The sequence below is a fragment of the Lithobates pipiens genome, unplaced genomic scaffold (genome assembly GCF_037356315.1).
Source record: "Lithobates pipiens isolate NorthernLeopardFrog02 unplaced genomic scaffold, aLitPip1_a1.2 Scaffold_22, whole genome shotgun sequence".
NCBI lineage: Eukaryota > Metazoa > Chordata > Amphibia > Anura > Ranidae > Lithobates > Lithobates pipiens.
The window spans coordinates 238,905,292-238,921,736 of record NW_027507784.1 but is presented as its reverse complement, the minus strand read 5'-3'; positions in this window follow the sequence as shown (position 1 = coordinate 238,921,736).

The window sequence follows — 16,445 nt, the reverse complement described above, 5'->3', positions numbered from 1 at the left end:
TCCCCGGCCTCCTCCACAGACAGGCAGATGGCCGAAATGGCTGAAGCTGTGTTGAGTCAAAATGGAAGCGGGCCTGCCCAGCATCCCGCCCCTATAGCCGCATATTCAGGGGACACTGTCCTGTTGGCTAGATTTTCTGCCCTGTTGCAACAGGAACTGTCTAAAGCATGTGATCTAATTACAACTGGCATGAAAACCGACTTTCAAAACATTGGAGAACGGCTAGACACCATTGAATCTAAAATGGATGGTACGGTGAGGCGAGTGAACCAGAATTCTAAAATGATCACATCTCTTCAGGACCAACTTGACCAAGCGAACGCTAAGATTGAGGATCTGGAGAACAGATCTCGGAGATACAATTTTCGAGTACGGGGTCTCCCAGAGACGGAGGTGAACTTAGAAGAATCGATCCACGCCTTGATGACGGAATTGATACCAGATATCTCCCCCCATCAGCTAGAGCTGGACAGGGTTCACAGAGCCCTGACCACCCCGAGAGCGGATGGACTGCCGCGAGATGTGATAGTCAAACCTCATTTTTACCGGATTAAAGAAAGGCTCATGTTGGAAGCAAGACAGAGAGGTGATATCACTATGGCGGGTCACTTGATCCAGATTTTCGCGGACCTAGCTCCATCGACGATCCAAAAAAGGAGAACACTGAAACCGCTTCTGACTCAACTTATCGGGCACCGTATCAAGTACCGATGGTCTTTCCCTTTCAGATTGACATTCGCCTATAAGGGTAAAACCCATTCCTTCTCTGACTTTCAGTCTGGTGAGGCGCTGCTCCAGAATCTAGACTTGCTTCCTTTGGAGCCTCATGCCTCCAACTCCCCCGTGGATGAGGGTCGACCAGTTTCACCTCTGTGGTTACAACAAGGCAGGTCCAGGGCTAGGAAGTCTCAGTTGGTCACCTGACCTGCCATGGGACCTCTCTACCCTAAATTGGCCCTGATGGGCCCTTGTCAAGATTGAACTTGATATCTCACCGGGACTCGGACGCTATCCTGTGTCTCTTCAGGGAGTTTTTCCCCTTTTTTTTTTGTTTTTGTTTTGTTGTTTTGTTTCCTGTTTTGTTTTATTACTTGCTGCGGGTTCCTCCCCCCCCCCCCCGGACTGTGTGAGGCTATTGTTCCTCTGTATGGAGGTGATGGCTTCTTCTAGGCCCTTTTTATGTCATCCCTAATTCTTCTGGGGGGGGGGGGGAGGGGGGGGAATGCTGCTTCACGGTTGCTTAGAGAGCTATTATACCCGAGTTTATTGGTTTCCTCTCCCGAATGGCTTGAGGGTGATCGATCCTTATGTTAAGCTCTCTAATTTTAAGTTGTTTTTGTTTTTCTGAGGTTGCCTTGACTCCGGCGGCGGGCTGGCTTGACCCCTTCAACGGCCGTGTTTTTAGAGCCGGAGGAGGACGCACGCCACTCGTGGTGGACTTGTTGCTACACTTTTAGTGGGGACAACTCCACGACAAACAGGAGGGACTTAGTGCCCCAATAGGTGCACTGCCAGACAGTGTGCCGGTTACTTTTAGTAGTAATTTTAGTTACCTTTGTCATCCTTGAGGTGGCAATGAACGAGCAGTTCTATTTTTATTTTTATTGTTATATTTCTAACCTTCTGTCTTTTTTCCTCTCTTTCCTTTCTCTATCCTGTTATTCTACGGATGCGCTCTGGTTCCGGGACTGGATCCGGCCGGGAAGTCCAGACGGCCTCGGCCGGGTCTGCCTCCGGCAGCAACACAGTGAGTACAACCTGCTAAACCATCATGACCAATAACCCACAACTGACTTATTCCATAGTGACACATAATGTACAAGGCCTGAATTCCCCGACCAAGAGGGCGAAAGCTTTTCACCAATACCATAAAATGAAGGTGGACGTCCTATTATTACAAGAGACACACTTCTCCAGGAACTCAGCCCCAAAATACTTAAATGCTAGATACCCCACGGCTTACCTGTCTAGTGGACCCGATAAAAAAAGGGGGGTGGCTATATGCTTCGCGAAACGCGTCCCTTTCACCCCAACTACTGTTATAAAGGATAGGGAAGGTCGATATATTCTAGTGGTCGGGAAGATAGATGATAGCGTAGTCACTTTCCTCTCATACTATGCCCCTAACACGGGTCAATTATCTTTCTTCCGGGCAATGTTAAAAGTGGTGATGCCTCATGTGGCCGGTCAGGTTATATTCGGGGGCGACAGTAATGCTTCCATGGATCGGATCTTGGATAGGTCTAACCTGGGGAAGCCTGTTCTGAAACATACCCCAAAACACAGTTGCGAAATAGCTCGTTTAATACACAGTTATGACCTCATCGACCTCTGGCGTAATGTACACCCTTCTGTTAGGGATTATACGTTTTATTCTCCAGTGCATAAAACATACTCCCGTATAGATCATTTGTTTACTTTGTCCCCTTTGTTCCCCCATGTCTTGGAGTCTAGTATTATCCCTGTAGCATGGTCTGACCACTCTCTGGTCCAGGTGGTCCTGACGGGCTTATGGGCCAGACCGTGCTCGACCGCGTGGAGATTAAACGAATCCTTATTGAATGACCCACTCATTGCTGACGAAATAGGGAAAAATTTACGTCACTACTTTCAGGACAACCCCTGTGAAGACACTTCTCCCTCTATAGTGTGGGCGGCCCATAAGGCCACTGTTCGGGGCAAGCTAATACAAATATCTGCCAGAACCAAACGGGAGAGAGACCGGATGATTCAGCAGCAAGAAAAGGAGCTGTTAGACATTACTCAGGCACAAAAAGCCAACCCGCAATTAGATCTTAGGAGCCAGATCGACGCAGCGCGTTTGGCTTTAAATTTGAGCCTCACAACCAGAGCGGACAAGTATGTCAGATGGAATAGGCACCGATACTATTCTCTCGGAGACAAACCTAACACCCTACTAGCTAGGAGGCTCAATCCAAGACCCTTTAATCCAGCACCCCCTAAATTGAGACTAAATAATGGCCACGCATCCCAAAATCCTAAGCTCATAGTGCAGGAATTCTACGCATTCTATTCTAAGTTGTACGATTCCCCCAATGATCTTAATATACAAGAGGTGGAAGCATTTTTGCGGGATTTACCGCTCCCCACATTATCTAGAGAACATGTAGAGATAATGGAGTCAGAGTTTACAGAGAGGGAAATAGCGGCGGCCATCAAATCCCTGCGCCCGTCTAAATCACCGGGCCCTGACGGTCTCTCGGGCCATTATTACCGTAAATATAGTGAGATCCTGACTCCTCACCTCTGCTCTTACTACAATGAGCTACGCAGGGGTTGCCCTTTGCCTCCACACGAGAATAGGGCTTATATACATGTAATTCCCAAACCAAACAAGGACCACGGTGATTGTACAAACTATCGGCCCATTTCTTTAATCAACGTGGACCTCAAATTAATGACCAAGATAATGGCTACACGTTTAAATGGGTTCCTAGCACACTATATTCACCCGGACCAGTCTGGGTTTGTCCCTACTAGACAAGCCCCAGATCAGACCAGACGGGTCATTGATCTTATCTCTGCATTGAACTCGGGTTGGGATGGAGGGGGACAGAGAGGAGCACTACTGGTCTCTCTTGACCTGCACAAAGCGTTTGATTCCTTGTCCTGGAATTATTTGTTCTTTATTTTGGGTAAATATGGTTTCGGACCGAGTTTCTTGACTACGCTTAAAAAGATTTATGACACCCCCACGGCGAATCTAATGATCAAAGGGCACCAGTCACCAAATATACATATACGCAGAGGGACCCGCCAAGGGTGCCCCCTGTCTCCCCTATTGTTTATATTAGCTTTGGAGCCCTTGGCTATTAAAATCCGTGCACATCCAGATATATTGGGTGTCACAAGTGGCGGACGGGAACATAAATGCGCTTTGTTCGCAGACGATATCTTATTGCTCCTCTCCTCCCCAGTCACCTCTTTACCTAATTTGCACAAGGTATTGCAACATTTTACTACATTCACAGGGTTAAAAGTAAACCACTCCAAATCTCAGGCACTTAATGTGTCCCTACAACCGCATATAGTCCGTGCTCTACGGAGCTCTTTTCCATTCCAATGGCAAGACAAGACCTTACCATACTTAGGTATCACACTGACCCCTACTCTCACGTCATTGTATAAACATAATTTTCCCCCACTGTTCAAAAGAATCTCTGCAGATCTTAAACGATGGTCGAATAACTCTCCGTCATGGTTTGGCAGGTTGTGCTCCATTAAGATGACAGTCTTACCTAAAGTACTCTACCTGTTCCGGTCCCTACCTATCTCTGTTGATAGGCGAGAACTTCAGAGGTTCCAGGGTAAACTGTTGGACTTTATATGGGAGCACGGAAGGCCTAGGGTGAATAGACGGACGATGTATACACCAAAGGTGGGGGGTGGCTTGGGCATGCCGGATTTGTTTAAATATCACCAGGCGGCGCTAATTTCACAATTAATTCGGTTCCATACTAAGCGAGACAGGCCGCTCTGGATGCTGCTGGAATCCTCTCAATTTCCAGGAAAAGAAATTAGTCACTTAATGTGGATGAGAGCTAAGGACCGGCCCACGGTGATGTGCCCGACTTTGTCCTTCTCTCTAAATTTGTGGGATAGGCTAACTACTACCCATAACTTCAAATCCGGACATGCCCCGCTAGCCCCTTTGCTTAACAATCCGGTGTTCGCCCCGGGTCTTCGCCCCCAAGAGTTTTCATGGTGGACCAACAAGGGTTTACTTCGGATAGCTGACTTGTGTGACCATAAGGGGGCTCTGTCGCGAGCGTCCCTGCAAGAAAAGTATCAGCTTCCGAGGGCAGAATTCTATCGCTATACTCAAATAGCGCACTTTTTGGCGTCACTGAGTCGCACTTCTGCACTCACCACATGCACCCCGATGGAAACTATTTGCAGGACGTACGACGACCTCACGGGCCACATATCTCGGCTATACAATATTTTGTTCCCCCCTTCTCAGAAATTGCCATACATGGAGAGATGGGAAGGGGATATGCATGTCACTTTGACGATGGAGGAGTGGAACAAAATAATACGAAGTGCATCAAAATCTTTCATTAACACATCTTTGATTGAAGCAAACTATAAGGTGCTGATGAGGTGGTATATGGTTCCGGCCCGTCTGGCCACCTTCGCCCCTGGGGCGTCTCCGCGGTGTTTTAGGGGCTGTAATGCGGATGGTACAATGTATCATATATGGTGGTCGTGCCCGAAGGTGCGACGGTTTTGGATACGCACATACAATTTTATATATTCTTTGACCCGAGTGAACCTCCGCAAATCGCCCCTGCACGCGCTGCTGGGACGCCCCGTAGAAGGGGCTTCAAAGCCAATGAGCAGGCTTATAACTTTTATCTTTGTGGCAGCGAGGATCTCCATAGCTAAATCGTGGAAATCACCAATTGTTCCGTTTTACTTACTTAAAGCAAAATTGTCCTGGATAATGGTGAATGAACGTTTATCGGCAATACTCGCTGACAGAATGGCTTGGTTTAATAGAGTGTGGGAACCTTGGATTAGAGATCTGGTAACTGAGTAAAGGGAGTCCTTCTGATGTGGGGCTGGGGGGTGGTCCCCGGGAACTGGAGTGCATCCTTCTTTTTCTTCTTCTTCTTCTTCTTTTTCTTTCTTTCTTCTTTTTTGCTTTTTATCTCTTAATTCTTTATCCTTTCTTACTATAGCTACTTTCGTTCATTTCCTTTTTTAAATGAGGGCACCTGAAAACACAAGTGCCCGTACCCCCTCTTCTTTGTCTTTTTTTCTTTTATTATCATATATTGAGGAGGTACTGTGGCACTGAAGTCAAAAAGGGAGGATTGGATAATGAGGGCTCAGATGCTTGTCTCTGGACCCCTGATAGGAGCAAGATGCAGGATAACTATCTGGAGAGGTTGGGCCTGTAACCCTTTGAAATACCCTTGCAGCTTCATATATGTACAACCGTTTCTTTCCTCCTTCCTTTTTATAGTTGAATTGTTCCGTATTATTTTCTTGTGCTTTTATGCATCGACAATGTCAGACACTGAATTTGTAATTTCTTCTGTTGAAAATTGAATAAAAATATTGTAAAAAAAAAAAAAAAAAAAAGAGTACTACCATGAAAATATTTGTATTAAAGCAATGCATTGCTAGTATGATTATTGCACACTTAAAGTGTACCAGAGAGATAAAGATAATTATCTATAACACTGAATAACAGGGATATATATGTTATTAAATTTAGTAATGTTCATTGTTGTAACTACGTTTTAGAATACTTTAGTTAAAATCGGTATTATATATATTGTTAATGGTTATAAACATGTGACTATAAAAATTTAAAAGATGTATTGTTATGTAAAAATTAAACTACTTCCAGCCATAAAGTCAGTGGTCATATCTCATGCTGTTTGTGTGATTCTTTGCAGTCCACGCCAAGCTGATCACCTTATCTCATCGCGTCTACAATCATCGGCTCTTTTAATTCACATTTTGAGGCCGGTAACACAAGCTCTGATGCAGACATATCAGTTTACAGAGATGACAAACCATTTACCACTGAGAGGGTGCTTATAATGATCAGCTTTTGATGAGCTTTTATTTATTCATGTAAAACCTTCACAGATCCCAGGAGGCTACAGAAGCTGGGACAAACAGTGGTCTGCTACAGGCACTCCTATGGAATGCTGTGTAGCACAATTTGAGGCACAGGTAAATGTTTTTCCAGCTTCTGGGCTTAGTGTTAGATCCTGGCTTCCACAGAAAGCAGGTGATTCTAGCACTAAATCCAAATGGGAACACAAAGGAAATTCTGAGGCTAAGCTAGCTGTTTTTAAATGGCACTGGGGTGGCTCTGGAATAAATTGCTGACAGTGCTAGCCCTATCCCATTTTAAAACAGTGGTGGTGGGAACTCAGGCCTCATACACTAGCCAGTGACAGAGTGGGTTAGCAGCAGGCGCATGAATGTGCGCCCCCAAACCCAGAACAGGATGGATGACTTACATGTGATCCAGCCTGCAAGTGTGTGTCACCCTGCCGCAGTAAATGTACTGCGGTTAAATGGAAAAGGTTGGGGGTGGGGTCACACGACTGGTCTGATCACGTCTGCCTGTCTATTTTTCAGGCAGACCTGATTTGATCCTTCATTCACTACTATAGAGGGGTAGATCTAAACAGACTTGTGTCCATTTACACCCACCTACCTTCAATCTGATCCACAGAAAAAAACGGAAAGGGATATGTTCCCCTCCATCTAGTGGATTGGAGGGCAATCTAGTGTAAACGGATAGCCGGTTTGTTTACACCAACCTTAGAGCACAGCAGGCTGTGTCCGTGTCCACTCTGCATAAGCTGAGTGGACACGGACCTGTCATCTGCCCACTCCACTCATTAGGGGTGCAACGGATCAAAAAACTCATGGATCGGATGGTTCCTCAGATCAGAGTGACGGATCGGATCATTTTTTGGATCAGCAAATAATTGAATTTGCAAAAACCTGTGAAAATGCGACCACCATATAGTCGACACTGCAATATACACATCATCTCCCCCAATGTAATATTGGCTGAGCATGGATGGGTATTGGCAGGGTATTGCAGGGTATTGACAGGGTATTGCAGAATATTGGCAGGATAAGTATTGGCAGGGTATTGCAGATTATTGCTGGGTATTGCAGAGTATTGGCAGGGTATGTATTGCAGAGTATTGCAGGGTATTTATTGCAGAGTATTGGCAGGGTATGTATTGCAGAGTATTGGCAGGGTAGGTATTGCAGAGTATTGGCAGGGTAGGTATTGCAGCGTATTGGCAGGGTAGGTATTGCAGAATATTGGCAGGGTAGGTATTGCAGTGTATTGGCAGGGTAGGTATTGCAGTGTATTGGCAGGGTATTTATTGCAGTGTATTGGCAGGGTATGTATTGCAGAGTATTGGCAGGGTATGTATTGCAGAGTATTGGCAGGGTATTTATTGCAGAGTATTGGCAGGGTATTTATTGCAGAGTATTGGCAGGGTATTTATTGCAGGGTATGTATTGCAGAGTATTGGCAGGGTATGTATGGCATAGTATTGGCAGGGTATGTATGGCATAGTATTGGTAGGGTATATATTGCAGAGTATTGGTAGGGTATATATTGCAGAGTATTGGTAGGGTATGTATTGCAGAGTATTGGCAGGGTAAATATTGCAGAGTATTGGCAGGGTAAGTATTGCAGAGTATTGGCAGGGTAAGTATTGCAGAGTATTGGCAGGGTAAGTATTGGCGGGGTATGTATTGCAGAGTATTGGCGGTGTATGTATTGCAGAGTATTGGCGGGGTATTTATTGCAGAGTATTGGTGGGGTACGTATTGCAGAGTATTGGCAGGGTACGTATTGCAGAGTATTGGCAGGGTACGTATTGCAGAGTATTGGCAGGGTACGTATTGCAGAGTATTGGCAGGGTAAGTATTGCAGAGTATTGGCAGGGTATTTATTGCAGAGTATTGGCAGGGTATGTATTGCAGAGTATTGGCAGGGTATGTATTGCAGAGTATTGGTAGGGTATGTATTGCAGAGTAGTAGTACATGTTGAACTTCAAGCCCCCCCGCCCCCCCCCCCAAGCAAACATACACCTCACCTGTGTAATTGTTAGCTCAGCTGCCTTGGCCCCAGCAGAGATCACTTCCTCCCTCTTCTTGAGTGTCCACAGACCACAATATCTCGATTGCCTGGCCCCTGCTCTCTCTGCTCGCCTCTCACTCTGCTACTTCTTCTTTTTTTTTTTTACATGAAAATTTACTTTGCAGTTCAGGTTGCCCAGGCCCCCCTGCTGGTCAGGCCCGGTACAAAATAACACTGGCAGTGAAGGGGTTAACCAGGGGTGGCAGTGTAGGGGGTTAAGTGTGTCCTAGGGGCATGTTACTAACTGTGGGGGGCTGGGCTGTGTGTTAGTGAACACTGATCTCTGCTCCAATCACAGGGAGCAGAGATCAGTGTCACTTGTTGCTAGGCAGAATGGGGAGATGCTGTTTACTTCTGCATCTCCAGCATCCCCGTGGCGATCGAGTCCACAGAAACCTGCGACCGGACGCACGGGGGTCCTGACTGACACACGCGATGGCATGGCTGCAATTTCAAATGGACGTACCTGTACGCCAATTTGCCTGCCCGTGCCATTCTGCCGACATACATCGTCGTGCGCCGGTCAGGAAGTGGTTAAGTATGTAAATAGTAAAAAAGGGAGGACAGAACATATTGGCCCCATAAAGAATGAGGAAGGACATCTGGATGGGAAGATGGCAAAGGTATTGAATTTATTCTTCTCCTCAGTCTTCACAAGGGAGTTGGGGGTGTGACAGACCTAGCCAGGACAGAGGCTTTTGGAGGGGACTGAATACAAGCCTCTGGCCTTGCGATTATGGGACCTGGCATTTGGGGGAATGGTGCTCTTTGTGAGCTGTATGCGAGTTGTTTGCCTGGGGACCCCTGAGGTGGTGTTACTTGGATTCAGGTCAATGCCCCCCCCCCCCCCCCCAAGACGCACAGACTCTGTATATGTATATGTATATGCCATGTTAGCAATAGACTGAATCACACTGTTGGGACATAAACTGTTAGATGCTAATGTCCTGAACACCAGCCACCTGTTTGTTGTGTAAATTAGTCTAGCCTGGCTTGTAAGAGTATTCCACACATTGTTGTTTGTGCTAATTAACCCTGTGTTGATGTTTATGGTAATGTGTATTGAATAGTTAGTCAGTGAGCTAGGAGACGTGTAGTCTTACCCTGAAAAGTCTTCTCTCTCGGTCAACTAGTCTGGGTCAATGATTATATAATTAGCTCATGGTAATTAGGTTAGGCTTTAGTCATCCTGCTGTATATATTTGTGTAAAAGGCTATTCCTGATGTACTCCAAGACTGGTGTTGTCTAGTTCTTGGGGGTTCCTTTAGCCAGATCTATTGGACTCGTGTTCCAGGACTTAGGAAGCGGTATACTGACGGAAACACTCAAGCTGAGTGTGGGGGGATAGGTTCCATCACAGGGGGCTGCAGTAACCAAAACTGCAGTGTTTATCCTCAAGACACATCACAGGAAGCACCTCCATGCTTCTACAACAGAGGACAGAATTAAAATTAGACTTGGGAAACTTAACCTTAATAAATCACCTGGGACCAGATGGCTTGCACCCGAGGGCACTTAGGGAACCCAGTCAAGTAATTGCCAGACCATCGTTCATAATTTTTACTGACAGTCTACTGACTGGAATGGTACCAGCTGATTGGAGAAAAGCCAATGTAGCACCAATATTGAAAAAGGGCCCAAAATAACAGCCCTGGGAATTACAGACCAGTTAGCCTAACATCAATAGTATGTAAACTCTTGGACTATATAAAAGATGTTAGTAATGAGAACGGTATCATTAGCAGTAATCGGCATGGATTCATGAAGAATCGGTCTTGCCAAACCAATCTACTAACCTTCCATGAGGAGGTGAGTTGCCAGTAGGGATGAGCTTGGTGTTCGAGTTGATCGCATGTTCGTCTTGAACACCGGCTGTTCGCCTGTTCGGTGAAGCCAGAACTCTGTGGGCCGTTTGCACCATATTCGTGTGGCTCTCACAGCCAACAATGCACTGTGCCATCGCAATGCATTGCTGGCTCATGATTGGCCAAGGATGCGCTGTGACCCCGTATGCTTGGCCAATCACAGCACTGGCAGCGAGGAGAGCCATAATTGGCCACAGGCAGGATGCCTATGGCCAATTATAGCTCAGGGGGGTTTAGTACACACCCCACACTATATAAGGCCACTAGCGGGGCGGCCTTGTGTAGTGTGTTGCGGGGGTCAGGGAAAGAGCACGATAGGCAGGGACAGTGTCTTTATTGCTTGGGAACCTAGCGCTTGTTCAGTGGGTGTTGTGTGCCTCCTTCACAGTATACACCTGAAGCTACCCCTTATTGCTGGTGTTGTTCTGTTTGTGTAACACAGGCAGGCAGCTGCAGTAATTACAGACAGTGTACTGTGTCATCTGCTCAGTGTGCCCCTGAAGCTACCCCATTTGCTGGTTTTCTCATCCCCCTGCAGGCCATTACTTGGAAGGCCAACAAGGAGAGGCAGATAGTCACGAGCCAATAAAAGAGGGCAAGCAGGCTCTGTTTTGAGACAACAGTGCTGGTCGTGGACGTGGTGCATCGTCATCAGCACGTGGCCATGGGACACACTTGTCCTTATTTTCGTCAGCTGGACGTGTTGAGCCGCAACATGCCAAAGACTTGGTAGAGTGGATGACCAAGCCCTCCCTGATCCTCTTACCCAGGCTCAGGGTACTAGCAAAGCAGCTGCCAACGCGTCCTCTTCCCTCGTCTCAATGTCATCAGTCACTCCTTCCCTAGACCCACCATGTCCTCCTGAGGAGTTCCCAGAACTGTTTTACCACAGTGTTGGGTACATGCTCCAGGAGGATGCCCAGCATTTTGAAGGCTCTGATGAGGATACCCAGCTAGAGGAAGGCAGTAGCATGAGCGCAGAAGGAGGGGATGCTCAAGAAGGACAGCAATCTGGCAGTCATGTTCCATCAGCTGCAGCATACTGCCAGGTTTGCTCCAGTGATGAAGAGGGAGGGGGTGATGAGGTCACTGACTCCATGTGGGTGCCTGATAGGAGAGCGGAGAGAGGAGGAGGAGGCACATCTCCAATGAGGCTGGATGCCCTCCGGGGGCCAGCTTAAGGGCAGCACACCGACTGAATCACACCACAGAGCTCCACCTGTGCAGGGCACTGCCTCTGTGCGTTATTCCAAAAGCTCTTTGGTGTGGGCCTTTTTTGAGATGAGTGCATCAGATCACACCGTTGCTATTTGCAACATGTCTCAAGCGTATCTCACGTGGCCAAGACATCAGCCGCTTGGGTACCACATGTTTGACCAGACATATGTTGATCTGCCATGCAGCTCGTTGGCAAGCGTACCTAAAAGACCCACACCAAAGAACAAAGCGGACCTCTCCTTGCTCCTCATCAGCTGGGATCTCCAACCCCACTGTCATAGGAGGGATGCCTAACATAGGCATCCAGCACAGAGTAAACAGATCAATGGGCTGCACTAAAGGAATCAGGCTCAAAGGTAAGTGAAAATATATATATATTTATTAAGGATAAAGACACACGTGCAAACCAAACACAGCAAACCATGAACAAGCAAGAATGCAAATAATACACAGTAACCCCAAACCCCTAACCTAACTAACTAACTAACTAACTATATATATATACACACGGAAAAGCAACACATATATAACAAGGCAGGGATGAGAGACAAGGGGAACAGGAGGCCAGGTGGAGGAAGCAGAAGCAAGGGGAGCCAAGGCAGAAATCAGGGGACAAGTCTCAGGAACCAGGTACATGAAACAGAGTCCAGGACAGGGCAGGAAGCAGATCAGGAACAGGTTTCTGGCATCAGATCAGGCAGGGACAAGGCTTGCAGGAAGGAATTCTGAAGCACTGAGCCTCAGTGAAGGGCGGGCTTATATACTCCCAGCAATACCACATTAGGTGCAGCTAGATCACTAGAATGTCCATTTGCTGGGAGACACCCGCTGGTGACCACCAGAACTGCAACCTTTGATGGCGAAAGAAACAGTGACACCAGCAGGCGATCCAAGCAATAACACTGTTCCTGACACCCACTAGACCTTCAGTCCTCTCTGAAACCTGCACTGAGAGGAATGAAGATGTAGAATTAGGTGTGTCACAGCCAAGTACTTGCGGGCACTCTGCAAGCAGTACACGTCTGATTGTAGCAGGCAAATTTCCCTGCCCCAGCTGCTGGACCATAGCCAGAAGTTCACTTCCAGCCATCCACATGCCCAGCGGTTGAATGCTAGCTTGGTTAAATTGCTAGCACTTCAACTGCTGCCTTTTCAGTTGGTAGACGCGGCCCCGTTCCGTGAATTTGTGCAATGTGCGGTTCCTCAGTGGCAGGTTCCCAAACGCCACTTTTTCTCATGGAAAGCGATTCCAGCTTTCTACCAGCATGTGGAAGGCATGCCTCGCTGGACAGGGTGGTCAGCAGTAAGGTGCATATTACCGCTGACTCATGGTCCAGCAGTCATGGACAGGGACTTACCTATCTTTCACAGCCCATTGGGTCACTCTTCTGGCAGCTGGGAAGGATGCAGGACAAGGTGCCGTAGTGTTGCAGGTTGTTCCACCACCATGCCTTAAAAATGGTTGTGACACACCTCTCTCCTCCACCCCCTCTTCTTCTTCCTCCAATGGCCTCTTCCAGTGCTTTGTACTCGGAACCAGCGGTGCTCTATAGGCGTTCAAGGGGCTATGCAAGGGGCTTGCCCTGGTTTGTTTTGGGGACAGGAGCCACACTGGGGCAGATATTTTGTCAGCTCTGCAGGGGCAAGCCTAGACGTGGTTGACGCCATGCCAGCTAAATCCAGGAATGGTGGTTTGCAACAATTGCACCAACCTCCTCTCCGCCCTCCGACAGGGACAACTGACCCATGTGCCCTGTGTGGCTCACATCCTCAACCTGGTGCTGCAACGGTTCTTGGGCAGGTACCCGGGCTTACAGGATGTCCTAATGCAGGCCAGGAAAGTCTGTGTGCATTTCCGCAGATCATATAATGGCAGTGATCGGCTGGCTGAGCTCCAAAAGGAGTTGAACCTGCCCAAGATCCACCTTATATGTGACATGCCCACCAGGTGGAACTCAACGTTGGCCATGCTGCAGGGGCTGCACATGCAGTAGAGGGCCAAAAATGAGTACCTGTGCGACTACGGAACCAGGACAGGGTCAGGTAAGCTCATTTTTTTTCACCACACCAATGGGGCATGATCAGGGATGCATGCACTGTCCTGTCACCATTTGAGGAGGCCACGAGGATGGTGAGCAGTGAGAGTGCATGCATCAGTGACACGGTACCTCTTGTCCGCTTGTTGGAGCATAAGCTGCGTGGAATAATGGACAGGGCACTTGAGGCAGAACAGAGGCAGGAAGAGGAGGAGTTCCTTGCCTCTCAAGGCCCCCTTTATCCAGACATTGTTCCTCCTGTTCCACCCATCACACAGAAGGAGGACGAGGAGGAGGATTGTGTCAGCATGGAGGTGGAGCCTGGTACTCAGCATCAGGGGATGATTTACAGTCCCAAAAAAACAATGGACTTGTACGTGACTGGGAGGAGGTGGCTGCGGATCATGTTGTCCTTAGTGACCCAGAGAACTCTGAACCAAATGCCTCAGCTAATCTGTGCTGCATGGCCTCCTGATCCTGCAAAGCCTGTGGAAGGATCCTCGTATTCTTCGGATCAAGGAGAGTGGCCATTACTGGCTGGCCACTCTCCTTGATCCACGGTACAAGGGCAAGATTGCGGACCTTATCTTGCTGTTGCAGAGGATGAGACATCTCCGGGGAGCCCTTCAGAAAGGTCTGTACAACGCGTTCCCAGAGACTGGGAGGTTACAAACTCCTGGCCCTGGACAACGTGTTACTGAGGCTTTGGTCAGTGACAGAAAGAGCGGTGGAGAAGGTGGCCGTCTGACCGATGCGTTCAGACAATTTTTAGCCTGCAACCCCAAGGTATGATTGGTTCCAGCTAACATCGCCAGCGTCTGATTTACATGGTGCAGGAATACCTAGGGGCAAGGTCAGACTTGGACACCTTTCCCACCAAAAATCCTCTGGCTTACTGGGTCTTGAGGATGGATCACTGGCCAGAGCTTGCACAGTATGCAATTGAGCTACTGGCCTGTCCGGCATCCAGCGTACTTTCGGAACACACCTTCAGTGCCGCTGGAGGCTTTGTAACCGATCACAGGATGCGCCTCTCCACCAACTCAGTTGATCGACTGACCTTCATAAAGATGAATCAGTCTTGGATCACCACCAGCTACCAAGCACCTGAAGTTGATGTAACCAAATCATTTTTTTTTTAAATGTCAAATCCCTTCAAGACTGCCTATGCTAATGCTGAGTGGCTGTCCTGTTATGTTGACTGACTATCCTCTTCCTCGTCAATGATCCTGCTGATAGCTTGGAAGAACATTTTTGGTTCTGGGTGATGCCACCACTGGCTAAGGCCCAATTTCTTAGCCCCTGTTTAACAGGGGCATGTAATGCAGCAGGGCTCATTCCTGCACTCCAACTAGAGTATCTGGGAGAAGTTGCAGTATCATGGCACCAGAGCCAGTGCCTAAGGCCCAATTTTTCAGCCCCTGTTTAACAGGGGCATGTAATTACAATTGTTGATGCAATGCTTTGCAGCAGGACTCATTCCTGCACTCCAACTAGAGTATCTGTGAGAGGTTGCAGTGTCGTGGCACCAGTGCTTAAGGCCCAATTTTTCAGCCCCTGTTTAACTACAATTCTTGATATAATATTTCACAGCAGGGCCTGTTCCTGCGCCCACCGAGAGTAACTGTGAGGATTTATAGTGTTGTGGCACCAGCACCACCATCCCCACCACCAAAGGCCCAATTTTTCTACCACTGTTCAACAATGGCATGTAATTACAATTCTTGATATAATCATTCACAGCAGGGCGCTCCAGCGCCCACCAAGAGTCACTTTGAGGGCTTACAGTGTTGTGGCAACACCAACACCTTAGGCCCACATTTCTGCAGAGAATATAGGGTAGACCCCTACGTTCAAACATCCAACTCAAAAACGTCTCCTACTTGCAAACGGAAGGAGACAACAGGAAGGTAGATAAAAAAGACGGACGGGAAAACAAATTATACAGGGGTGATAACCCTTCCCTATGTTTTCCACAACGCTTAAAAATTAATTTTTTGACTGGAGCTAAACTTTAAAAATGTACCAGTTCAAAATTAAAAACAGATTCTACTTAACACAACAAACCTACTGTCAGGACTGGATTAGCCCTTCCTTCTCTGGACTGTCGGCTAATTGCCAGCTCTCTTCTCTCTCCACAATTACTAGCTGTTCTCGATGATGCTCGTCTGACCTGCCTACTTAAAGCCTTCCAGCTCACTTCACCTCTGCCTTCCCATTGGTCACATCACAAGGAACCATCTCCTGTGGTTTGTTTCAAGACTGGCTTGCTGACATCCCTCCTGGCTCCTTATCCTGCTTACAGTTGCTCTACTTGGATCCCTGACTTCAGGCCTGGCTGATTACCTGATCTGGTTATTGAACTTTGGACTGGCTGACTACCCGATCTGGTTACTGCACTCTGGCTATGCTTGAATACGCTTTTTCTATTTACCTTTTTATTTTTATTAATAAACAAGTGTGATTTAATTGTACTTCTGTCAGTCTGATTCATGGTTTCTGACAGTATGCGAAGGCCATGAATTCAGAAGATACAGTCAATCCACTTGTTGGTATTTTGTTTCCAGATTGGATGAGCAAGATCACTGCATGGATCAGTTTGCCTTGGCGTTACAAACGCTCCCGAGTCTCGCGGCTCACCTGGAATCCCCCACGGTGG